The following is a 27,485-nucleotide window of genomic DNA, read 5'->3' on the forward strand; positions in this document are numbered from 1 at the left end:
TAGGGCTGCACCCACAACATATGGAGGTTCCCAGGCTGGGGGTCAAATTGAAGATGTAACTGCTGGCCTACACCACAGCCACAGCAATGCAGGATCCAAGCCACATCTGCAACCTACACCACAGCTCATGGAAATGCCAGATCCTTAACTCACTGAGCAGGGCCATGGATTGAACTTGCATCCTCACGGATGCTAGTCAGATTTGTTAACTGCTGAGCCATGACAGGAATTCCCTGTAAATTTTTGAATTAAAAGAGCAATTAATATGTAACAAGAACACTCATATTAATTCCAGGTACTTTGATGCTAGCATATTTAACCTCTTGTCTCATTTATAATATTAATATATTTATATTTTACTACTCCTCAGAATTATTGTCAAGATCAAATGAGTTAGTGCAAATAGAAGTGGTTGATAAACTCCAAATCAACAACAAAAAATTAGATATTGTTAAAATATAAATGAATCAGTTTTAAATTTTTGAGAGTTTTTTTGGGCAAAAATTGATTTTAATTGGACATCATCAAATCCAACAGATAGAAAGTACTTTGACGAGCCATACAAAATGAAATAATTTCATAGACAGAAGGGTGTTGGAAGAAGGAAATTATACTAGGCAAAAAACTGGGTTTGTTATTGAAAGATTACTTTGATTTAAAGAATGACAGTAGTTCATTAGGCAGATTACCCAAGAATGATGTTTGGACAATTCTTGATTAAATATTTGAGATTTTACTTATGAGAGAGCTAAAACTATATACAAGTTAACTCTTGGTTTGGTGACATGGAGCTTAGCATAAACAACATCATTTGGGGCCTATTGTCTTGTTTTTTACAATTTCCCTCTTTTGATCAGACTCTCAGCCTAACAGAGAGATATGATAATGCATCTAAGGCATTAACACTACTTACAGCTACCACTCTGGAGTTCTCGAAATATTTGCCAAAACTCTATGTGGCATTCACAAGTGACAACATTGAGTTTACATTCTTTCAGTTGGTTGTGCTCCACTTTTTCAATGGTCTATTGATAAGAAGACTATTTACTTGGTGTTTAGTAGCTGCAAGAATGAATTTAGAGTTCTCAAGGGAGATTACTGTGATTTTAATAAACAGGATAGTTCTAATGTCTGGAATGAAATTTGGAGTCTTGGTCCCCAAGACCAAAAGCAATAAGAATCAAAAAGTCAAAGAAATACCTCACTGAAGGAGTCATTTTCTTAAGCCCCATGACTTGTTCAGTGATCTTATGCAGCTGAGTTTCGGCTTTCCTGGATGTGTCAACCCAAGTTCAGCAAGTGGTGTTGGCCATAGTAGAAACAATTCTTCACTCAACTAGAAGTTAATCATAGGCTATCCTGCTTTCAAGAACTGATGGGTAGAGAGCCTAGGAATTTTTAGTTGGACAGTTATTGCTTGAGGAACATATTCTGTAATGACATCAAAAATTAAGCAGAGATTCCTAATCATAATGTTGCACTTACTTCTAGTCAGGGTAGTAAGGATCTGCCAAAGGAAGGACATTTTGAATGATGAATGCCTCCTGGTAACTCTGGTTTGAGTTGGTGGTTCAGAACTGGAAATATGACAGCCCTGAAGGCTAATAAAATGTAAAGTTCAGTAGACAATACAGGTTTTATACTGGTTATTCTTGCCTTATAGTCCTTTATTTGTACAAAGTCTTGATGCAATTTTTCCAGGTTTAAGGATGTTAGAGACAAGTAAATGGGCCTCTAGGTGTAGGAAGCCTGACATGATAGAGGGAATTCGTTCAAGAGAAACTGAGGCATTGGACATTAGGAATAATATTGTTATAGACAGATCTACAGGATCATAGCAAATCCAAAAGTTACTTGGCAGTTGGATGACCCACCTCCTCATAAAATATATTAACAATGTCATTATCTTTCTAAGACAGAACAAGGAAAAATGTGAACAAAAGAATCTAAAGACCTTCATGGTATAATAATTAGGCAGGGCTTGGTCAGAAGAAGGAATAGAAAGAAATATTCTTTATCAGACATCGTGGCAAGAAGCAATCTACCTCGATGACAGCTGCTTCTCTTTCTAGTCAATTTGATTGTGAGGCCTCTAGCATTTACACAGGATCAGATCTTCACCTGTTGTAAAATATGCACCCAATTGACATAATTTGGTAGCAATTGTGAGTGGCCAAAGTATTGGTAATTTCCGTGAATTGTATTTCTGCAATTCTTCAGAGTACAATAACCGCCTTAATAAACAAAAAGCTTAAAAATACCCACATTAAATATCTGATGAGAGCTCACTAGAAAGAAATTAATAAGTAAGTTGGTTATTTCTGTAACATACATTTTAAAACAATAACTGGAGTTATGACTGATGCTATTGTACCAGGACCTATATACCAGATTTTTATATGGGCCTATACAAATATAACTTAAGACTGTTTAGTATCACTTCTTTGACAATATAGTCCCATGTAATTTAACATACTATATAAACATAATTAGCTTATCATCCATCTTTTACAAAGTGATAGATACTTAGGTTTTCCAGGGGCCCTCTGGGAAATCTCAAAATTAGTGTGAGGTAAAAAAATGTTTTATTTAGAAATTGATTTTGAGAAAACATCAAAATTTTTGAGCATTTGATTAAATTGGATCACAGATTATTAGGAAATAATATTTAATTTTATATTTACCTAAAGTGATAATAGCAATGTTGAAGGCAAATAAATGATGTGAAAAGAACTTAGCTCTCTTAACACTGAAAAGACTAGATTTTCTTAAGTAATTAAAGATCAGACAAAGACAATCTGAAGCACAATAAAACACATTTTGTTGTTCAGGAAGATTATGCTTTAGGTAAAGGAAAAAGCTTGGTTTGCATTTTCTTTTTAACAATCGACAAATGGTCTAAGAAAACTATTCTTTTAACAGAGAAAAAGCAAATTCTAATTTTGCATCAGTGTTTTTTGATATTAAAATACATTTTTTAAAAACTTAAATAAAAGCATTATAATCTTCGCCAGCTTGATCAAACATAATATTTATCTTCCACAGAAATTCTATAACATTTTAGATATCTATACAAATTTTGTCCAATATTTTTTCCTTTTTCTTTTTCTGGAACAATCAATCTTTTTACTTTCTTTATGTATTTTTTATACACAATTGTTTCCTTTTACTTTTATTATTTCTAAGTAGTTTACATGTAGTTTAGTTACATATATTGACTAGAATTATTAACCTTAGAATTCTTAATTCTTAGTAAAACCTAAGATGTAAGCAATTTTGGACTGTCTATGATACTAACCTGTGGATTGGCAAATTTGTAAACACATTTCATAATTTCTGAATGTATATTATTCCCCAGAGTAAATTTTCCAATGTGGCACAAAGAATGTTTACTAGTAAACACAAATACCTTAAGTTCCTCTGTAAACGGAAGCCAAAATTGAATTACACCTAAGTTCAGCTGTTAATGTATTTTAGCTTATTTGCCAAAGATCTAGATATTTTAATGTGTGTGTATATATGTGTGTGTGTGTGTGTGTATACACTTTATATTAGTGTAACTTTAAAGGGTAAAGAATTTGATAAATATTTTTCAGTACACATACAATAAAGTATAGTTGTTAAAAAGTGTATTTGTAAATTTTTATTTCGAATTTACTTGTTCTTAACAGTTATGCTTACATTACTAATGAACATTTACTTAGATATTTACCAGCTAACCACCATCTTAAGTTATCTCTCTTGATGAAAAGTTCTGTAATAGAGATAACATGAGTTTGTTTGACTTTTAGTACACCTTGGTAGAAAAGTGTATTAGATTTAATGCTAATGATTTGAAGGACATGATTGTTTCATTTAAAGCAACACATTTAAACCAGCTTTTATTTCCAGAAGATTATCCTAGATTACTTGAATTTGTAAAACATTTAGTTTAGTTAGTATATTTCTGAGAATATAAATGATCTATATAACACTTGTTTGTCTTTACACTAATGAAATAGTTATTAATTTTGGCAATAGCATGTGGAGGTAGAAAAGATCACATGTCTATGACATAAAAGATCACATATATACGGAGTTCCCACCATGGCTCAGTGGTTAACAAATCTGACTAGGAACCATGAGGTTGCGGGTTTGATCCCTGGCCTTGCTCAGCAGGTTAAGGATCCAGCATTGCTGTGAGCTGTGGTGTAGGTCGCAGACGTGGCTCAGATCCCATGTTTCTGTGGCTCTGGCGTAGGCCAGTGGCTACAGCTCTGATTAGACCCCTAGCCTGGAAACCTCCATATACCACAGGAGCAGCCCTAGAAAAGGCACAAAGACAAAATAAAAAAAATCACCTACATAGACATATATAAACATATAGACTGACAGAGAGATCTTATAATTTTCATTTTAAAAGTTTAGCCATGATGGATTTTCAGTTGTGGCTCAGTGGTAACAAACCCATGAGGCTGTGGGTTCAGTCCCTGGCCTTGCTCATTGGGTTAAGGATCTGACATTGCCATGAGCTGTGGTGTAGGTCACAGATGTGGTTCAGATCCTGTGTTGCTGTGGCTATGGTTTAGACCAGCAGCTACAGTTCCAATTCAAACCCTAGCCTGTGAAGTTCGATATGCCCTGGGTGAGGCCCTAAAAAGCAAAAAATAAAATAAAAAAAATTTAAAAAAATGGGTAAAATAAATAAATAAAAAGCTTATCCATGAGACACATATAATGCAAAACTACTTGTTTATTTAAAAAAAAGTTGGCTCCAAATCGTGCTTCTAGTAAACAGAATAAGTTAAGGATTCTTACTCAGGTAGTGAAATATTTTTACTAATATTTATGAAAGAGACATAAGATCTTTCACAGGCCTAGTTTTCAAAATAGCATTTCCCTCTTTTCCATCTCATATGAATTACCTTGATTCTTAGAGAAGACTAAATAGAATACTTACATATCAAGGGACTCAGAGACAAAAAGGAAAGTTCACCAAGAAAGGCTTTTGTTCCCTAATCCAGATCTTTTACCATATCTGCAATATATCTGAAATTAATAAGGGAGGTTTGGGGATTGGCAAAAATTGAAAGTGTGATTTGCATCATTTCTAGAGCCATATTTCTCTTCTTGTAAAGATTCAATTTTTAAGACAAATACAGTTGTTTTTTTACTCCTCAAAGAGCTGAGTTACACCTTCAATGGTATAGGCTGATTCCACCCATCTAACTAAATTATTTTCAATTTGCTTTTTTATATCAAACTTCAACTATGATGGAGATCAAAAGATTTCTATGATCTATGTTTAGAGTTGTTTGTCTTTGAAATATTTTAGTAAATCTTTCTACAAAGGCTTCAGAGTCCCCCAACCCTGAGTACATAGTTTCATTTTAGATTTGGAAAGAAGCTCTAAAAAACTTCTCATCTATTCTGAATATCAGCCTCCAATTTGGCTAACATCTGACCATAGAGCTACTTTAAAAAAAAAAAAAAATTCTTTTGAATGTCTCCTCATGTTCAACTGGGACAAACAGTAAATATTCCTGGCAGTACTGAATAACTCCATGGATGCCAAAGGAATCCTCAAATGAGGGCAAAAAATACATTACCACCCAAGAGCTAAAGCCACTGGCAAAAATAACCAAAAGAAAGAAGGACTTAGACAATTCTCATGAGAGCTTGCTATAGTCACAGAAGCCCAGCTACAAATGGAGTGTGTAACTCATATTTCTGTCCAGTCATATCTAGTTACTAATAGGGTGCAACCCACATATCTGTCCAGCAATAATTTTTTGCCACCCAAACTGATTATTGCCAAGCTATGTCTTCAGGACACAAATTGGTATAATCAAGGAGGTACTAGCTATCCTGGGAAGATAAAGAATTGATGACTAATTGGTTCCCCATAGGAAATTCAAAAATCACAATTCAAAAATACAATTCTTACAGTTTTGTTTCTGCCAATCTGAATTTGAACAGAAAGAAACAAAGTGAAATTTTATTTTCCTCTCTCAGGAAGCATAGATAGACATCAGCGAAAGCTGGCTTTGGTAACAATCCAAACCTTTTACTGGATCTGTTTGTTCTCCCAGGATTTTGTCTATAGACTCCAAAGAAAGTAGAGTGTGCCAGCAGGTCTCATCCTGGTCACCAAATACTGTAAAGGAGAAAAAGTAACTTATCCTCCACTCTTTATTGGTGTGTGCTTGGCTGAGAAACATTTTTGTCTAGAGCAATTCATTACTGGGTAAGCTTATCTAGGTTAAAAGTCCCCCAGTGTAATTCAAGACTATCTTTGGTAAAATTAACCTTCTTCAGCTCTAAACTAAAATTTTATCCACATGAGGTCTCACACTGGATCTTGTACAGTTGAAATCAGATACAATCTGACTCTAGACAAAGTCTGGTTTCTAAGTTGGAACCCAACTAACCCTGGATGCAGCCAAGTTTCTAAGCTTGGACCCACTCCAACTCTGCTCCATGGTTTATGGACCAAATCCACAAAATGAAATGCTTAAATAAAATCTGAAATCTCCTAATGCAAAATTTGCCAAGCCGGAGCCCAGGGGTACTGACCCACCACTTCCAGAGTCAGAGATAAAGCAGCAATTTCAGTGGATGTAGCAGTTTCCAATGCCTAATCATCATAGCTTCTGAGGGGCTTGGGGTCTCCTCCAGTTCCCTCTTTTGACCACAACTTTAAAAAGATAAACTGAGGCTTATCAAACATTTTGAGAGTTTATTTGTACAAAAAGTGATTCAAATTCTGGCAGCATCCAGATTGAAAGGAGCTCTGAAGAACCATACAAAGTGAGACTTTCATAAGCAGAAGGGAGTGGGAACAGGGAAATTATACTGGACAAAAAAAAATCAAAAATGATTGGCAATAACCCTCAAAATTACTTTCCTTTAGGGAAGGCCGGTTCTATTAGACAGAATACTAACTCACTAGAGATGGTCAGGAAATTCCTGATGGGCTAGTTTAAGATTCCATTTCCTGGAGAGCTGAAACTATAATTAAGTCTCAGTTTGAGGATGTGGGGCTTAGCATATGTGACTCCATTTTGGGCCTGCTATCTTATTTTTAACAACATGATGTCCTTTACATTTTCGCCATATTGAATCTCTAAGGTACAGAAAATAGGAGATAATGTTAAGGTAATGCATAATTCCTCTTAGTTAAAAAAAAAAGAGCATGCTTACTTTAGGTTGCCTCAGTAAGACTAAAAATCAAGATTTCATTTTCTCTGTTCTTCAGAATTAGGCAAATTTTAAGCTAAATTAGATTTTATGTATAATATTCTATTAGCTAAACATTTCATGTTATCTGGTTTTCTCAATTTACAAATAAAATTCAATAATAAATGTGTGATTTAGTTGACAATCCATATATATAATCTCATTAATATAAACATACATAAACATCAATGTATACATGAGCATATATGTATACACAAGTATCAATGCATATACATATGTATACATTATCATAATTTTGCTGAATATTATATATTTGAATGATCAAATCTGATTAGTTCTTGGAGTTCTTAGACTAGGCACTGAGATAGTCGGTTGTTCTAAAATGTTGGGAACATTGGATTGTTCAATACTAGTGGCACTCAATTTAGCAGTGAGTATTTTTCTTAAAGAATAAAGTTTATGGGAGGTTAATATCATTGAATAGGAATAAAATTAAGAATTGAGATGTGAGACTTGACTCAGAGGACTAAACATTTGTTTGAATGGAAATTTCAGTAATGGAACTGGCTAGTAATAGACGAATCTAGAGTCAAACATCAAAAATAGTTTTGAAACAGAAGCAAAATGAGATAGGATGGTGATGAGACCTGCTCGTCAACTCAGGTCCCAAAGTCAGCAGTGCAGCAGACTTAAGAAAGAAGAGACAAAGAGAGTGGGGATCGGGGGCTACCGCCTTCAAGAGGCAATAGCAACCCTCTGAGCCAAGTCATGATTTTTATTTGCTATTTTCTACTTCCTTGTACGAACAGAATCGCATATGTCATTTACAATGTTACTGATCAAGGCTACGCATATGTAAGGCACAGACCCTTTGTATTCATAGATGCTATAAATGATTAACCCTCCAGAGAAAGATTATATTGTTTATGCTTAAGGCTATTATGCCTTTTCCTCCAACTCCCTTAGGGTTCTGGTCATGAGAACGAGAATGTCAGTGGCTTTCCATTGACAACATCTGGAGTATTTGGCAACTTGCATTCAAGCAGCCACTCATATGATGTTCATTTCCCCGTCTCACTCCCTTTCCCCCAGGGGTCTCGGAAAGTCTTATATATTTTGCAAGCCTAGATTAGTGTCATTCTTCAAGTGCCATCTAGTTTCTTTGATTCACTATGGCCTGTATACATGCATATCCGGCAAGCCTCCAACAGGATGGGTTGGTATTAGAGATATGTTATAGAATACTAGGGTGAGCATATATCTACTCACAGTATCAAACATTTTTCAACTGTCAGTGTTGGGACAAGTGCATGATTAACTTTAACATCCTGTTCCATTAGGATGGAGTCAAGTGTGCCATTTGGTGCAAGGAGAATGATGCTTTGAAAAGATATCCACAAGGGGGCTACACAGAATTCAGAGCTAAAAGAATATTAGGGAGCAGTTACTGTTGTGGCTCAGTATGTTAAAGATCTGAAGTTGTTTTTGAGGGGATGCAGGTGTGATCCCTGGCCTTGCTCAGTGAGTTAAGGATCTGACATTGCCATAAGCTGTGGAAACTTTCATATACTTCAGGTGCATATACCACAGGTGCAGGGAGATATTTTGTTTAATTGATTTTAAAAATATGAGATAATATGATTCATCCATTTAACAATAGATGACTAAACAGAAACAAAGACCAAGGAATTTTTTGCTTTAGTTCAGTGTTCTTTCCCTTCCACCATGCTGTCTTCCTGTATGAGACACTGTACTAGATTCTGTAAAACTTAGAAAGATGATTCTGAACCTGAGAAAATTTAGAATTTGTGTTTTGTTCATTATTTGTTGGTCTTGTCCAATAATGACAAAAGTGATCATTAAAATAGTTTTCATTCCATTCATTCTCTCCTCAATATTTATTTCAGTAGCATCCAGATTTAGTAATCATTTGACAAAATAAGATTGTATGCAGTGCTATAATTACAATAACTCAGTTATTTCAGAAATATATTATTTCATGACCATTTCAAAGTTTATTTTTTCATTATAGCAACTTATCTCCTTTAGGCCCTAATATGTTATTAAGCAACAAATAATTTTTTTTTTAATTTGGCAACAAGACACAGGTACATTTCTAAAGAAATTTATAATTTGGTTAGACAAACTAAGCATATGTAAGGCATATCCATGGAATATAATGTAATTTTCTACTTAAAGTCACAGTGAGGAATATAGATAATAGTGTTACAAGAATCCAGAAGAAGGAACCATGAAAGAGATCAAGGAAGAATTTGTGAAGTGGGAGAGTGGGACTTATGCAGAGTATTAAAGGACTGATTTGATTTCTTAAAGTGATGCCTCTATTGAAGCAAATGACACACTTATTAATGACATAGGCTTCCATTATCTGATTAAATGCCTGACTTTACTGACCTGTTACTTTACCTTTGAGATTTCATTTCCTACCTGGCTAGCACAATTCTCCATGTGAAAAGGAAGGTCAATGCTAATCAGAACAGTTTTTACAAGGTTACACAAAATGCTAGCTAATCCTGAAAACTTTGCTTTTTTTAAGAAAATAGAAACACGGTTTGCTTTTGCTTTTATTTATTTTCTCAAAGAAAGTAGTGGTAGGTATTTTTTTAAAGCTGGGTGCAGAAAGTAAAATGCATAACTGCTTATTTTATTTCAAGTTTGGATTAGATGAGAAAAACAGATAGGGCATGCAGGATGCCCTTCCTCACCTTGCAATGAATCTGACTCATGGGCAATTTATAGCAACACATACAGTTTTAAAAGTTGCTGCAGTAATAGTCAGCAGTCAAAGTATTATAATTTAAACTGACCAAAATGCCCCCAGAGAACACATTTTACAAGAAAGCTAAAATTTATTGAAAAACAATGTGTTAGGTTTTTCATTCTTTGTATTTTCATTCCTGAAAAAAAAAAAACAAAAAACAGTGGCAATAATGCTTGTTAAGTTGGCATCCTGCTTGCTGCTTTTACTGTGCAAGTTAAAGGTTCAGTTTAACAACTGAAGACAAGGTCAGAATTATACTGCCTTTCTATCCACCTTACAAAATACAATATATCTTCAAGAACATTTCCAAGTATTTCAATATTTCACATTCCACATGAAATATAGAAGTGTCCTTTCTTCCTGTTATAGAAATTCTCAGAAATGTCTAATATAAATTTCAAAAGACATAACATTATGTAAAAACAAGGTCATGACTTAATGATGATAAGTATGATCAAGTGTACCTAGTAAACAATGCAAAATGTCAAAGAAATGTAATAAGAATAGACAACAGGATCTTCCAGAAAAATGTTTTGTTGTGAATTAATGAAAACCCAAATTTTATCACATACATTAGGAGAATATTTTTTTAATTATGGTAAATATTAGTTTTATAATTAAATAGAGTTTTATGGTTGGCAATAAATAGAAAAGCAAAGACAAAACTACAGCATGTTTAAAATTCCTGTTTTTATATATCTGCCATTATTTGGATTCACATGAATGGTAAATGTTCAGTCTTGATGCCTGAGAGAGTTTTAGGATAAACCTTAGTCCCAGAAGCATTATTGAAACCAAGCAGGGCCCTGTGGCCTTCCTGGGTGCAAGAGTCTTTCTGTGTCCCCCATTTCTTGTTCTTAGGAAATGGGATTCATTCAGCCACCATGACTTCCTCTGAGCTCCTAGGGACAGGTTCAGACAGTTGCTCATCAGGGAAGGGAGGAATAGTCAAGCAACAATAGTGTAGCCTTGGGGCAGGATCCTGGCCTCCTCTCAAGGAATGCACACAATAACATAGACATCTTATACACCTAAGAGAAAAGTTATGTTCCTTATGCTACTTTTAGAAATGAATACTTTGAAACTGAACAACTTAGAGTCCTTCCTTGTCCCTCTCCCTGGTTTAAATGTACCCTAAACACAATCACCCATAAGCTAAAGATTAGGCACCCTGAGCATAATTGCCGGTTGGTTAAAGAACATTAGCATGTGATGTTTTTCAGGAACTTTCCTGGTTTGCTCCAATCTCTGATCAATATGACCTTTTTTGCAAGTACTATTATTCTAGGCAATAACCCAGAAGACCACCATCATGACCATACTGAGATCTCCTGACTTCAGCTTTGATGACTAAGATTTCCCCGAAGAAAGAAGAATGTATGTTTATCCCAATCCTGATTCATATCTGAAAAGCTGTTTTTCTTCTTCTTACTATAAACTCCTCACAGTTCTTTCTAAGGAAGGGGAACAGTCTTTAAGGCCTTAGCCTATTGTGTGCCCTCTCTGTCTGGCAAAGCAGTAAGCTGTTTTTTTCTCCTTTACGCAAAACTCTTTCTCTGCCTTTCAATTCAGCACTGGCAGAGGCTGAATTCCAGCAACATTGTCGCTAATACCCATTTCACTTTAGACTGAAGAATTGGATGACAAATTATATAGTCAGAGTTTTATGGGGTGTATTTCAAGAAGCATTCAATCCTTTCTTTGACTTGCAACTTTATCACTGGTTCCTGTAAACATGTTATGTCATCTTTGAGGAATAGCAGTGTCATGGCAAAATTTCACCAGAAATAGCAGATATGACAAATAAAGTTCTCTAGGGAAATGCATCTCCACATTCAGCATCATTGTTTGAGATAATATAACTACTTTCTTATTTTTAGTCTTATTATAGAGGTAAACACAAATATTTTATAAGCTAACAAATTTAAAAAGTCAGAAAGGAAAATAAAAAATCATTACCCAGAAACAAAATTTGGAAGCCAATTTAAAATATTTAAAATTTTTTCTCTATGCATAGTGTTTACATGTCTTTATGTATTTGTTATTCAATTATACATATAGTTTTCTGTCTTTAGTTTTATCTCTAAGATTACAACATAAGCACTTTCTTAGGAGATTACTGGTATCTGGCATATACTACTGCTTTGAGTAAATATACCAAACATTTTATTTATTAATTTATTATTTGGCTTAGGATATTTAATTTAACAATATTTTTGTCTATAACAATTTGTTTTGTTTTATTGTTTTTGGTTTCATGATTTTAAGATTTTTAATCATAAATCCTAAATTATTTAATAAGTTTATTAATAAAAGGGTTTTTTAAATTTATACTATCACCATTATCTCAATGATCTTGTACTGGCCCTGCAGTTTTGCAAACATCAGGTATTATCCCAAAAAATGTTTTTCCAATTTCATTCAATTTGCCCTTCTTTAATTATTGATTGAAATAAACATGTTTTCCACATTTGTCATCTTTTTTCTATCTCTTTCATTGCTGGAAATCCTTTGTTAGCCTATATGTTATATTTTACAAGAAGTTAAGAAAATCATAAAATATAAATTTATGTCTAGGTAAGCAATGTGTTATATTTTTAAAGCAGATATTCAAGGTCTACTCTACAGTGTTCAGTGAACAATGATTTTTTTTTCCTCTCTGTCAGGATAACAAATAATCAAGTAGTTGGTGAACAGCTAAGTAGAATTAGATAAAAATATGAATAAAAAACTCACAAAATTAAAACATGTGCTTATTATTTCAATGAACTATATATTTAGTAATAATTTTACCATTAAGGTTTTCATAAGCATTGCATGATTAATTTATTTTAAAAACAGCTCCAAAATTATCTCTGGTCAGACTAGGTCTTTGATATTTTTGAAAACTCTCTAGGGGATTGCATCATGCAGCCAGTACTGAGACCCTACCATCTAGGCTAATGGCTTTTCTATCAGTTAAATTTGCACTTGTGTAATGTAGTCATTTTGTTATTGACTAACTTTTGATATTCTGACTTAAATAATAATGTGATGACTATAACAGACTGATACTGAAAATATAAAGAGTAAACACAGGTCCATTGGGAATACAGATGTCAATATACTGTAAATGAATAAAAGAAGTAGTGAATAAATGAATAAAGGAATAATTTCATTCAAGCAGAGGACTGCTGGATATTACACAATATTAATGTTGTGATATATTTAAGAAAATTTACGGTCATATATTCATATTATTTAAATGTTTATTAACAATATAATGAAGAAGCTTTTGGCTTTTATATGGCCTGAATATTAGAAAACTGTTCTAATTAATGCTGAGCCGCAATGTTATATGCAAGTTAAAAAAACACAATTTTTATATCTGTATCATTGCTTCATGTGATGGTACTTCTTCATGTGCTCCATAGGTAAGTACTAGACATTCAGACAAGGGGAGCTAAACAATTAGCTATTTATTTTCTCTAAGACTTCTCGAAATTCCCCAGCAACAAGCAAGGCACTAGAGGGAAGGAGGACAATTAGAACAAGTCAGAATGCACTGTGTTCAGAGGCATTAAAAAGGAAAAAAGAAAAAGTAGTGCCAGGCCAATTAGAAAAGAAGAAAATATTGTTAACTATACTCACTATGCTATACATTAGATCTCAGAAATTTATTCATCTTATAACTGGAGATTTGTACATTTTGACTGTGGTACACTAATGTTCTCACCACTACAACAATAACAAAATGGCAATGATACGAGGTAAAGAATGTGTTAACTAACCTTACTGTGGTAAATATTTTGCAATATATAGGTGTAAAAAACCACCCCATTGTATACCTTAAACTTACACATTGCTATATGCCAATTATATCTAAATAAAGCTGGAACAAAACAAAACACACTTACACATTTACATGTCATTTTTCTTTCTAAATATTGAGATTGTACTTTTACACAGTAATTACCATTTACTTATTGTTTGTATACATTTATTTGTTTATTATTGTTGTATAGTTTATTTACAATGTTATGACAATTTCTGCTGTACGGCAAAGTGAACAGGCATACACATATATACATTATTTTTCTCATGACATCTTCCAACATATTCTATCACAAGGGACAAGATATAGTTCCTTGCACTAACACTTTCAAATTAAAAAAGGAAAAAATAAAATAATTAATTTCTGGGTTGAAAGCGGCACTAGTTCCCAAACACTGCAGCCTACTTTTTGGATATTTGCCAGTGTGGTATAGGGAAATGCTACAGGGAAACACAACATATTATAAATATGTGTGGAGTTCCTGTCATGGTGCAGCAGAAATGAATCTGACTAGGAACCGTGAGGTGCGGGTTCAATCCCTGGCCTCACTCAGTGGGTTAAGGATCCGGCATTGCCATGAGCTGTGGTGCAGGTTGCAGATGTGGCTCAGATCCAGCATTGCTATGGCTGTGGTGTAGGCTGGCAGCTGTATCTCTGATTGGACCCCTAACCTGGGAACTTCCATATGCCACAGGTGTGGTCCTTAAAAAAAAAAAAAAAAAAAAAAAAAAAAAAGCAAAAAGATATGTGTACCTATGATTTTCTACAATTTCTAAAGAGAAAGGACAGTTTTCTGATAAACCATTTAATCTTCACTAAACAGGACTATGAAAAAAAAGACCATACATGAGAAAAGGGAAGAGATTAAATAAAGAAGGAAAAATTAGAAAGTGGAAATCTATAGAGGAGGAGAGACAAAAAGTTGAGTGAGTAAAGAATTGTTAGAAAAAAAATACAACAAGAGTTCCATTGTGGCACAGTGAGTTAAGGATCTGTGTGTCATTTCATCAGCTTGGGTCACTCCTGTGGTGCAGGTTTGATCCATGGCACAGGAACTTTCACAAGCCATGTGCGTGGCCAAAAAAATAATAATAATAAGAGGAAAGAAAAGGACAAGAGTGAAAAACATATATACAAAGAAATAGGGATTTTTTTCCTTTTTTTTTTTTTTTTAAATGTAATGCTGCCTTATTCATCTCCTGGCAGAAATCTACATTAAACAACTGCATTATTTTTCAAAGGTTTAACATTGAATATATGCTTCTTTTCAATGTCACATGATGCTAGGATCGGCCTTAAGATGACTTCCATACATGTGTACCGCAGGTGTGAAATGAAATGTGTGTGGATGGATGACAGGCAGCAGAGGAGAGGAGAAAGCTGAAACCTGGCTCATGGGCATGGGGAGTAATAGAGTAATTTTACCAGATGGAAAATGTTAGGTTCATTGAAGGAGGAACACACAAGGTCAAGTCAGTAAAGCAGGAAAGATTATTATTATTATTTTTTTTGTCTTTTTGTCTGTTGTTGTTGTTGCTATTTCTTGGGCCGCTCCCGCGGCATATGGAGATTCCCAGGCTAGGGGTTGAACCGGAGCTGTAGCCACCGGCCTACGCCAGAGCCACAGCAACGCAGGATCCGAGCCGCGTCTGCAACCTACACCACAGCTCACGGCAACTCCGGATCCTTAACCCACTGAGCAAGGGCAGGGACCGAACCCGCAACCTCATGGTTCCTAGTCGGATTCGTTAACCACTGTGCCACAACGGGAACTCCAACAAGAAAGATTATTAAGTCATCTGTAAATGATGGGTGGGCTGAGCTGAAGAGAGAATCAGCACTGATTGAGGGGAATTTAGTCTTATAAAGGGCCATGGTGGAAATTTGTGGCAAGGGTCTATGGTGGGATCTTCCTGAAAGGACAGGGAAATGAAGGTTACACAATGTGGGGAAGGGGTGAGGAGTTGAGTCCCATGACAAAGTGATTGTGGCAGGGAAAATTATAGGGGAAGGGAAAAGTTAGAATGCAAGAAAATGATAGTGGTCTTAGTCTAGTGACTAAGAGAAGTGCAACGACAGGAGGAAGTTAATCTTTATAGGTGGTTAAGATTTGCAGCAGTTGTTTTCCATAGAGTCTTATCTCTTGCTGTCCAACTCTAATGGCTGCATTCCCAGGGAGGGGGTGCTTATTCCATTCTCTTGGGAACCTATCAGAAAACTACCCAAGTTAATGGAGCTTGCTCTAATTGGAGTAGCCATGGTGAAGCCTACATAGCTCTTCTTTCTCCCCCAGAGCCAAAGTTCAATCACTTTCCTTGGGCTTTCAAAGCCAGAATGGATGACTATTTCACATTTCTTTAGTTCAATATGTTTCCTGGTAATCTATTCCATCCTGAGTTTTATCCCCTGTCTCAGGAAAACCAAAAGAATAGTTATTCCACTTCATATGGAAATAGAGTTTTGAATTTTTCAGTTTTGAATTTTTCAGTTTTGAATTTTTCAGCCATTCAAGGATATACTAATTTTGGCAGATAATACTCTTATACTCAAAATTTTCCAAACGTGAAGGGTATTTTTTACAACAGATTTGGTCAAAATTAATCGTTATTGTTGTGTGTTATTTTTTCTTACACACTCTGTATCATGCTTAATATTAATGTTTCTATGAGAAAAAGCATTTACTAAGTTATTATAAAATACAGTGTTTTACTCCTCTGAAGGCTATTCCCATTAGATAAGTCCATACAGATAAAAAATGAAGTGACAACATATATACTCAGTTTCAAAGAAAGAAAATTCCAGATGATCACCTCAAATCTTTTACTTATCTTTTTCTTGTAGTGAAACAAAAAGATGTATAAATTTCCTGTGTGATCTGAACATTAGTTTCAGAAATCAATTAAAATAACTGTTTTTATTTTAAAAGTTGAGACAGCTAATACTTAATTTTGTCAGGTATTCTTAGTAATAATGCTTTATTTGAAAATCATTGAAATATAATTAACATATATGCAAAAATATAATTCTTTAGATAAGAATCTATTTTTTGATACCCAGTACTTAAAAAAAAAAATACTAATTATGAAAGAGATTTAAGAAAAGGGGATTGCCATCGTGGCACAGCAGAAATGAATCCAACTAGGAACCATAAGGTTGTGGGTTTGATCCCTGGCCTAGCTCAGGGGGTTAAGGATCCAGTGTTGCTGGGAGCTGTGGTATATGTTGCAGACATGGCTCAGATCTGGCATTGCTGTGGCTGTGGCATAGGTCAGCAGCTACAGCTCTGATTGGACACCTAGCCTGGGAACCTCCATATGCCGCAGGTGTGGCCCTAAAAAAGACAAAAAATAAAAAGAAAGAAATCATTACAATGGTACATGTATTTAAGCTAACAAATGATGCCCTATTAATAAACATCTGAATTTCTTTGAGTCAATCTAAAATGAACTGATTACCATTTAAAAACATATTCAAGTTAAAGATGATTCCTAAGTTACAATTTAAGAAGTAGTTCAGAAAATTTATGATATATATATATATATATATATATATATGTTTTCTTTACATGCTTATAAGTAGAATCTGTTTATCTTTTCCTATACCTTCAGCTCTCTACTTTTATTATATTTCCCCAACTATATTCATCCACAAACCAGTTTTTTTTTTTTCTTAATCATATGAGCATGATTTCACAGAAATTTTTACCTTTCTCCCTTCCAAATCTTTACAATGTACCCATTCCTTTTGGCTCTAATGAAAATCTGAATATTATTTTTCATTATAGGTGATTTACAAAATTTATTAGTTTCAGGTGAATATTCTTAAAAGAGAGAGATTGCTTTCTCCTATTTAAGACCTTTCAAATTAAAGATACTCTTTAATGATGATCAAAAAGCACATAAAAAGATGCTCAACATCACTAACTATTGGGGAAATGCAAATTGAAACTACAATGACATATTACTTCACACCAATTAGAATGGCCATTATCAGAAAGTTTACAAACAATAAATGCTTAAGAGGGTGTAGAAAAAAGGCAACCCTCCTACACTGTTGGTGGGAATGCAAATTTGTATAGCCAGTATAAAGAACACCATGGAGGTACCCTAGAATACTAAAAAACAAATGATCCTGCAATCCCACTTCTGCACATATATCTGGAAAAAACAATATATTCACCTCAGTGTCCATTGCAGCACTATGTACAATATACAAGACATGAGGCAAACTAAATGCCCATTGACAGATGAATGGATGAAGATATGAGATACAATGGAATATTGCTGAGTCATAAAAAATGAAATGATGCCATTTGTTGCAACATGGATGAATCTAGAGATTATCATACTAAGTAAAGTATGTCAGACAAAGAAGGGCAAATATCATATGATATCACCTATGTGAAATCTTAAAAAAAGAATACAAAGAAACTTATTTATAAAACAGAAACAGACTCACAGACTTAGAAAACAAACCTGGTTACCAAAGGGGAAAGAGGGAGTAAATTAAAAGTTTGGGAATAACATATATACACTACTATATATACAACAGATAATCAACAAGGACCCACTGTGTAGCACAGAGCATTCTACCCAGTACTCTGTAATAACCAAAATGGGAAAAAAATCTGAAAAAGTATAGATGTACATATATATAAAACTGAAGCACTTTGTGCACAACTGCAACTAACACCACATTGTAAATCAACTTCTAAGATAAAAATTAAATAAATAAATAAATAAGAATGAAAGTTATTCATTCACAATGCTCTGTATGACATCCATCTGACTATAGTGAGTATATTCTACGTCACAACTGGAACTGTATCCAAACCAATGTCTTACCAAGGATGATAGGAAATGGGTGAGAGAGGAAAATGAGATGCAAAAGGAACATTGGACAGTTAGACAGGGACAGTTAAATTGGTATAAGAATGAGAGAGAGACACAGACAGAGAGAGGGAATTTGAAATAACTCTCCATAATTTTATATAATTTTGAAATAACTACAGTGAGGCCTAGGAAGAAACTACACTGCATAAGTGTTGAAACTAGAGATTGATAAGCTAGAAATTGAGGGACAAAAGATAATAAACCTCTTGTGCTATTAATGTCAGCAGAAGCTTTCTTTGCTGGGGAAAAAAAAGCCCTCTTTGGGCAGACTCATATACAGAGAATGTCATTCAGTGGTGGTTTCTTTCACCAAGACTTCAATTTCAATTTTTCAATCCAGTTCCACTGTGACATGGTGGGTGGAGGGAAAAAGGATCTTACTGTGTTTAGGCCAAACTTAGGAATATAACAAAGAAAGGCATAATAATTTCTAGTAAATTCTTTTTTCTTTTTTTAATGGCAACATCTAAGGCAGTGAATGTTCCTGGGCTAGGGATCGAACCAGTGCCTTATTAGTGACAACACTGGATCCTTAACCACTAGGTTTGTTGATTATTAATTGATGGGTATTTCCATAATTTATATTGAGATCTACTCAGTAAATATTATTACATATGGGAAACTTGGGACAGACATAAAATTAATGTTTTAACTGTTTTGTTGTAACAAGTTAGTGGGAAAAAAACTAACATAAATCATGGTATTCCCCCAGCCAACTTAAGAATTTCCTTATGTTTAAGTAGGGATCTAAAGGCATCTTATCTAAATCTTTATTTTTCTTCAGCATAAGCAAATGAGTACTTGTTTAAAATTAAATTTTTAAAATTTGTAATTCTAATAGCTATACATTTATGTGTTGCTATTTTAAAAAAGATACTTTGAGATTGTGTTCCTTTAGAGTTGCCAGGATAATATGTACCTGTTTCCCATTAAATACCAACATTGGAATCTGACACACAGAAACAAAGCACACTGCAATACAAGAGAAGTAAACATATTAAAGAGGAATTAACTCTAAGAAGTTCTGACAGATGCAAAGTGCTTTACGCACATTGCTTTGTGATGTTTAGCATATGTTGTCAATTAAAAATTGCTTAAGAAATATTTAACAAGACAAATCAATCACACTCAGAGTTTGAGGAAATAGTTTTTGCATATATGTGTCTTATTTTACTTTTGCATATTTAAGAAAAGCAAAGTTTATTTTCTAAAATTGTGCCTTAATTATCTTCTTTGAAAGATGCATTCTTTGGCATTTGTTTTTCATAGGCGGTGAATGTATTTCCATTGTTAACATTTCATGCCTGACCAAATAAAATATTTAGCATAATAAACTGAGTGAGGAGGTATTTTTTTTTAATTTAAAATTTGTTAATGCCAAGGTTCCCTTGTGGCTCAAACTCTACTAGTAACCATGAGGATGTGGGTACAACCCCTGGCCTTGCTCGGTGGGTTAAGGATCTGGCATTGCCGCGAGCTATGGTGTAGGTCACAGACATGGCTTGGATCCAGCATTACCATGGCTGTAACATAGGATGGCAGTTGCAGTTCCCCTTTGATCTCTAGTCTGGGAATTTCCATATGCCAAGGGTGGTGCCCTAAAAAGAAAAAAAAAAAATGTTACCATCACATAACTAACTTTATTTTTTATTTATATTTTTTCTATTTTAGGGCCACATCCACAGCATATGGAGGTTCTCAGGCTAGGGGTCCAATCTGAGCTTTAGCTGCTGGGCTACTCAGCAGCCACAGCAACTCAGGATCCAAGCCATGTCTGTGACCTACATCACAGCTCACAACAACGCCGGATTCTTAATCCACTGAGCAATGCTAGGGATTGAATCCACATCCTCAGGCATCCTAGTTGGATTCATTAAGTGCTTAGCCATGAAGGGAACTCCAACTAACTTTATTTTAGAACCTAATTATTTCCTGAAATAGTAGAGATTGTGCTTCTATTTGAAAGGTAGTGTTAAGATACACATACATATGTATGTATGTGTTATATTAACTATTATAAGAATAGGTGTTGAGTAAATATGACATAGAAAGAATCGACACTAATTTTGATATAGAATCCTAGAGAAATATGTCAAATGTAACCCACCAAGTTTGCGAAACAAAATGAGGTCCTCTCATCACATGCATAATTATTTCTTAGTTTTGGACAAACCATTTGCTAGATGATAATTTAGTAGTATTAGGGACAGCCCATCTCCAGCAATGTCTGTGGTAATAGAATTGAGTGTGCTAGCAGAATCCTAGATTTAAAGTGGTCTTGATAACCATAGCATTTAATTAGGCCTCAGGTAATTTTATTCATGCAGTTCATTTTGGTATTAAATATATTGAGCCATGATCAAACATATTAAGAGATGGACTAACAAGTTAATTATGAAACAAAATAAAGGAGAAATGATCTCCAAATGCCCTCAACTTTTTCAAAAAGCAGCCTGTTGTGGCCAAGCTTGATGGAATATTGAGTCAGTAAGTTGTTTGTGGCACATGGATTAGTGATCCATTGATCTATTTTCATATTCATTCTTTCATTGCATTCATTCATTTGTTTAGCTAATGGCTACATTGGGTGTTCACAGGAGTGCAAGAGTTTATGCTAAGTACTTACTTGGATACACTTGGAAATGTCTCTGCCACATAGCTGTCAATCAACTGGTCTATCCTTTCTATCATACATTCAGTTATGCCTCTGTATCTGACAATATGACATAACTAAGGAGAATTCCTTAGAAAAAAACTGAAATTCTTGTGAGGCACCTAGGCTTTTCTGTCTGTTTATAAACAGGGGGCTGGTATTGACATTTCACTATAAGGAAAGCACATAAGATATTGATTGGTGTCTGTGAACAGACATTGAAAACAAATACAGATCACCGGTGCTCACTCTTGAAATCACTTACATTTTAAAGTTGTTCATATTGTACAAGTGAAAGAAAGAAAGGGGGAAAAAAAGAAGTAAGGAAGAGAGGAAAGAAAGGAAGAAAAAGAAGCAGTAGTCATTTTGATGTCCTTTGTAGAACAATAAATCACTTTGGCTCTTTTGCTATTTTTCCTACATATTTAAAATACTGCTTTAAAAAACTTGGTTAAGTAGGTTTTGTATTTACTATAACTACTGTTTTTTCCTAATAATTTGTAATTAACATGCTTCTGAATTTCCAGGTAAAACTCTTGTTGGTTAATGACTAATATTTTACCTGTTTTAACATTGTTTCTCCAATACAGCATGGCCTGGTCTCCCTTTAAACCTCCCTTATTCCTCATTCAGTTTGTGAACTGACAGTTTCCAGGGGGACAATTTAACTCAAAAAACATCTTTTAAATTATTTAAATATTAGTATATGTATAGCTTCCTTTCTTATCATTTTTTATTTTTGCACATAATTTCATTTTTGAAAGATAAACACACTACCCTTTGGAAAAATAAGTTGCTTGTTTATCTAGAGGTTATACACAGGATAAGCTTAAAATGGTTCTTTTCTTTCACTTCTTTATTGCAATAGTTTTTTTCTTCTGCTGAGATGTAATCTCAAGTATCAGGCATGTGTTCATTCATATCCTTATTTTAGTGAATTTGCCAAGAAGACATCTATAACATTTATTTATTGTATTCTATTACTTATCCTCCTCCTTTAGATTATAATACAAATATTTTTTATATTAAAACTAAACTGAACTGAAGTTTCCATAGAGGAACATAGGTCATCATCAAATACCAAGTGCTAAGCATTAGTGCCTAATGTCTCCCACCCATAAGAAAATGAACTTGACTAATAACACAGATCATTTACTGTGTTTGTGTTTATCTACACATATATTTGTGTGTGTCTTGATACTTGTAGAAATACTTTCCCAAGTGTTATCCCCAACTTTATCAGCTCAGATTTGTACCCAAATCTAGCAGCAGACAATCCTTCAGAAACAAAGCTGCCAGTGCAATGCTTTGAACTTTCACTATTTTATTGAAAAATCTAAATCTCATTTTTTCACCTGCCAGTCTAGATGTCTAACAGAAAGTGAGAGTTTATAGCAGCAGAGAAGTGGCTGAGTTAGGCAATGACACCTGAGATTGAAGTAAATAGATTTTCCATACAAGATCTTGAACTGTCAACACTGTCAGTCTACACTCTCATGATAAGCACACTATTTTAAACCTTTGGCAAGAATGTACCTAGGCTTCTCGGACTTTGTTGAATCTCATAGTGCTTCATATAACCTTCATATACCTCTAGCTGCAGCAATGTCTTATAAGTTCAATGACTTCTTCTACCCTGAAAATATGGACATATTACTATCTTACTGATTGTAGGAATTCAAGTGATCCTGCACCCAAGGGACTTTACATGGAGACTACCTCAGGGTCTAATAGCTATACTATTTGATTTTAACTGTAATATTTAAAAAGTAGAAAGAATTTCTAAAATATATGCTGTTCGACTGTCAGTACATGGATGAAATTTTATGAAACATTTTGTTTTAATTATGCTCATGGCAGTAAACTCAATTTTGAGGATATTCTCTTCTCTGCTTCCAGAAGCATGCTAACTTCCCAATACAGGAATGGAACCCACACCACAGCAGTTATGACAGCCACAGCAGTGACAATATTGGATCCTTAACCTACTAAGCCATCAGGGAACTCCTTCTCTCTAGTTCTTAATATCTAAGAATAACATACATCTGTATGTATGTTGGCTTAGAGACCGTGAGACAACAATTTGAAGGCACAATTTTATTTGGAAAATACACTAATCATGGGCAAAGATTGAGTAGATAAGACAATGTACAAGAAGTCAGCAAGTACAATGTGTTTGAAAGCCAGCTTAGCTGGAGCTGTCTCTGCAGGGAAAGCTTGAGAGATGGAATAAAAAATATGTTTGTGAGTCATCACACTTAAAAATGAGAGAACTGAGGATATGTGCCTATAGTCTCCAGCAAAACATGTGGATGAAGGCTGCTCTCAGGGCTCTATAATGGCCCTTCAGAGAAAGCCTTCATGCAAAAAGATGCAGATCCTGGGAATGGGCTGATTTTGCAAGCATTGAGGAGGTAATGGATGAATGCAGTGGGGGTTTTAGAAGCATCCAGCATTCTTAACTCTTCACGTCCTTTAAATTCTCATCCAATCATATTTACCTTTGAAATATACAAAGAATCTGGCAATATTCATTACCTGCCTTGCTGCACCAAGACACTGCCATTTATTAGTCAATGAAATAAGCATTTGGAATAAGTTCAAAGGTGAAATGGAAGAAAATAAAGTAGTCAATGAAACCATTCTCTCTTTTCATTTTACAGTGAAGAAAAGCAGAGATTTATGATGGTGACGTCAAAGACAAGTGGAATCAAGACTGATCTATATTTTAAGGAGAAGGGAAATTACCTCATATTGACATGATAATAGGAATTATCCAATAGCAAGAGATCAAAATGATACCAAAGAAAGAGGGAAGGATTTTTTGAAGCAAAAATTTATTGAGTATACCAGAAGTGGATGCAGCATTTTAATGCCGGTGGCAGGTTTCTTAATTTGGACACAGAATAACAGAAAAGACAGTATTTATAATCACAGATGCAGGTAAATTAGAGGTGATAGATGTATGCCAAACCTCATCAGGTCTCAAAGATTGAAAGTGATAGTGAACGACATTATTAGTGTGAATAATGATGATGAAGGAGTGCTTGGAGGCTGGAGGAAAGAGGAGGGTTTCTGAATTTTCAAGGAGAATGGGTGAATAAAAGGAGTAGAGAGTTTGTTATAATTTCTAGATATATCAGACTTACCTGAAGTTCGATAATTACCCTTCACACTATAGAACTTTTTTTTAAGTTACATCATATGACTTTTGGACTCACAGTTCATCCCTCTGGATAAAAAACAAAGCAGTTACCTTCTATGCCCTGCATCATGCAACCTATGGATAGCTATCTAATCTCTGCTGCCTGCTGCCCATCTTAATTTATCTGCCTAGTTAAACTGGCCTCCTTTTGATTCATAAGACATGTCAAGATGTCCTTCCTCTCTGGGATTTCGCCATGTTTCCTCTGCCTTAAAACTTTACCCATGTTTACATCACTGTCACATTATAAGAGGTGATAAACTCACATTCAATATACTGTCCCTAATATTCTGTACTTCTTTATACTACTTTATCTTACTTTACTTCTTTATCCTTTTTCATCATAGCATTTACTAATGGCTGATTTATATATTAACCAATGTTCTCTCCCAGACCATAAATTTTGTATGAGAAGGGTTTTGGTTAGTTCACTGCCTAATCCTAGGTGCCAGAATCAATGTCTGGAATTCAGTGAACATTTATTTAAATGAATTGAGTCATAAGAAGATATATGTCAATAGGATCCAGCAATCCCACCTCTGGGCATATATCCAGAGAAAACCATAATTTGAAAAGACACATGCATCCCAATGTTCACTGCAGTACTATTCACAATAGCCAAGATATCAACCAAAGCTTCACTGTCAGTAGAATTGATAAAGAAGACATGGTACTTTTATAAAATGGAATATTACTCGGCCATAAAAAGGATGCAATAATGCCATTTGCAGCAACATGTATAAAGCTAGAGGTCACCAAAGTGAAGTCAAGTCAGACAGAGTAAGACAAATATCATATGATATCACTTATATGTGGAATCTAATAAAAATGTTACAAAAGAACTTATTAATAAAACAGAAACAGGCTCACAGAATTCAAAATCAAATTTATGGTTGCCATAAGGAAACTATGAGGGGAGGGATGAATGAAGAGGAAGGGAATAATATATAAACTTCTGTATCAAATACATAATCAAGGACCTACTCTATAGCAAGGGAAAAATATTCAATAGTTTATAATAACCAATATGTAACAATAATGGATATATGAATATGTATAATGGACTCATATTACAGTGTACCTGAAACTAGTACAACATCATAAATCAATTATATGCTGATAAAATTTCTTAAGTATAAGTACCAGAAATCATATATTACTACTTATAATAACTTTTTGAGTTTTTAGAGCCCACCAGATAAAAAGGGAAAAATTAAATATCTAGAACAGCAAGAAAGAAAAAAAAAGGAGGCATGAACTGAATGCTGGTCTTTTCTAATAAAACTTACAACTGCTACAAACATACTTGGGAATTTTCTTATCAACTTTATTGAGATTGATTCGGATATGATGACAATTTTTTGACAATATCTGTCAGCTCAGAACTGATTCAGCTGATGTTGTAGGCTAGGTGAGTGGTCCTGCCTGTCACAGTATTTCATCTCTTTGTGTTTTTTCAGTGTTTTTTGGTCTATGCTAAATAAAGAAAAATAAGTTGCAATAAACTGTATTTTATTTTTATTTTTCAAAGATGTTCAGGCCCTTTCAACAAATTTAAGATATATTAAAATTAAATACATCATATATATAATCAACTTTTAGGTCTAGCAAAACATCTATTTTTAATTTTGAATAGTATTTTTAGCATAGAACAAATTAAATATACTACACAAAATTAAGGTGGAAACTATATTGAATCTTTGTGTATCACAACTCAGCTTCAACAATTATCAATCTTCTGCTAATCTTGTTTCATCTATCCACTCAACTTTTTTCTCCCCTGGACCATTTAAAATCAGATATCAGTCATCTGTTATATCATCAGCAACATTTTAATATGCGCTTCTAACAAATAATCCTTTTTTTAAAAATGTAAATACCATGCTGGTCCTTTAATAACACTTAAACACCAACACCTATTCTATTTCACTAATTTGTTAAAAAATTCTCCTTTTACTGTTTTGTTCTAAATCACAAGGTAAATGATAACCTTACGTTCCACTCCATCAATATGTCATTTGAGTTGCTTTTATTATAAAATAATAAAACTCTCTGGATCTTGTTTATAGGACAGAACTAGGATATATGATTTATTTGTGCCTAACAATTCTTTCTTACTATAACATAGTTTTTACTTAATTGTAATTATTATCATATATATCTGCATCTTACATTATATATTTTAGTTTTTAAAACTATTGACATAAATCCTTATGCACTTCATCTTAAAAATAGCTGTAATAATTTTGAAATAATACTACCAATATTACAACTAAAATGGTTGAAAAAAATTCATATTTGTGAGGTTTTATGTTTTTAGAGTAAGTGTCATTAAGGATATTTTGTCAATACTTGTTCTTTAAGTCAATGGAAAATTTCCTTTTTATGTATGGTCCTCCCACAACTTGAAACAGAATTAGGATAATTTATCTCAGTTTGATTTCACTTCAAATTTGTGAATGTATGTCATACATTCTCCTCCTCCTTTTGTTGGCAAAGAAACTCATACCATTTCCCCTCCATTTACAATATATCCTGGTTATCACCTCAATCAAAATTTTGCAGTAAAATTTATCAATTTTTGCAGGCAAATATACTCAACTTATTACATATGAATGGACATTTTAGTTGTTTTTGGGTTTTGGTACATTAAGTATTAATTAACCTTGCCCATAAATCTTTTTTTCTTCGTGTATTAAGGATAGTTTTCTTAGGTTAGTAGTTTTGACTCAAAGGGTGAATTATTATATATCTATGATAAATATTGTTGAAATCCTCTCCATTTTGTTGTATATCTTTGCCTTTCCGAAAGCAAATATTATGGCTATGACGCCATGATATCACTAAAAGTGTCTGTTTGAAACTTTTAAAATTTTTGTAATTCAGATGACATAGATTATATCTAAGTGAACTTTTAATTTTTTTCAAGCTTTTAATTGTTATTGCTTTGTATTTTAATA

Source organism: Phacochoerus africanus, chromosome 13 (assembly GCF_016906955.1).
Source record: "Phacochoerus africanus isolate WHEZ1 chromosome 13, ROS_Pafr_v1, whole genome shotgun sequence".
Classification (NCBI taxonomy): domain Eukaryota; kingdom Metazoa; phylum Chordata; class Mammalia; order Artiodactyla; family Suidae; genus Phacochoerus; species Phacochoerus africanus.